The sequence below is a fragment of the Wasmannia auropunctata genome, unplaced genomic scaffold (assembly GCF_000956235.1).
Source record: "Wasmannia auropunctata unplaced genomic scaffold, wasmannia.A_1.0 LD336092.1, whole genome shotgun sequence".
NCBI lineage: Eukaryota > Metazoa > Arthropoda > Insecta > Hymenoptera > Formicidae > Wasmannia > Wasmannia auropunctata.
Window position 1 is genome coordinate 3,330,410 of NW_012026798.1, and position 1,278 is coordinate 3,331,687.

A 1,278-nucleotide genomic window follows, 5' to 3' on the forward strand; every position below is an offset into this window, starting at 1 on the left:
TGCTAACTTTAATCTTAAGTTAGTACAGCCACTGTTTTCTACGAATCGGCTGGAGCATCAAAATCGGGAATTGAGCATCAAATTAGCATCAAAAGAGCACTAAATTTCTGTATATGTTTTATTCGATTGTTCTCAAGTGATTGTGTCAGCTTAATAGACATTCTCTACTCCTCTCCCAATTCCTCCTTTCCTTACTCTTCCAATTTTTCTCTTTTCTCTCTGTCTCCCCTAACCGTCTAACTCACACTTTCGTCTTCACCGGAAGTCCCGGTGCCGTTTATATGTTAGGCCGATTATTTTTCAACCTACCCTCGAAAAAGATATTAGGGCTGTAGCGTAAACATGGCTTGAAACAAAGAAGGTTGTAGAGGAGACGGGTCTGACGATCGGGCGAACAATTAGGAATATGGATTCGGTAGGAGACGCGGTCGCGAACGAACGCATTTCTGCAGTGTAATACATATAGTCTTATAATAAAACCTTAACTTGGACTTTAAGACTGACTTTAATAAATTGATCCTGCACATCCACTTGTCTGTTCCTAAATCCAGGTGATGATAAAAGTAAAGCATAACTTAAGCCAAAATATATTACCGATCCAGATTTTAACAGAAAAGTCATGCAGAATTTTATAAACATTTAAGAAATATTTTTGTAAATTTAATAAAGTTGAATACCATTTCAACATTATTACAACAAATATTTAAGATATATTTAATGATGCAAATTATAATATTTGCGAAATTCTCAGGCACATCGCGGTTACCATCCGGAAACCAATGGCATATATTTCAGAAGTTACTGACTTCAGTATTTGGATATACGAGGTCTGTTCAAAAAGTATCGTGAATTTTGTATTTTTTCAAAAATTATTTATTTATTCATGAATATCTATTTTGTCCCCTTTAAAGTAATCCCCATCAGATATTATACACTTGTGCCAACGTTTTTTCCAATCCTCGAAGTACTTCAAAAAATCATTTTTTGTGATCTTGCTCCTCCTTCGATGCCGTCTTTATCTCCTCAATCGTAGCGTAGCGTCGTCCTTTCATGGGCCTCTTCAGTTTCGGGAACAAGAAAAAGTCACAGGGGGCCAGATCTGGGGAATACGGTGGCTGCGGCATCATTAGTGTGTTGTTTTTGGCCAAAAATTCGCGCACAAGCAGTACGAATTTCGCGGCGACCCGTCTCATGCCCAAATCATTGGTAAAAATCGAATGGCACGAGCCAATCGATATGTTTAGGTCCTCAGCAACTTCTCTAACGGTGATTCGACGA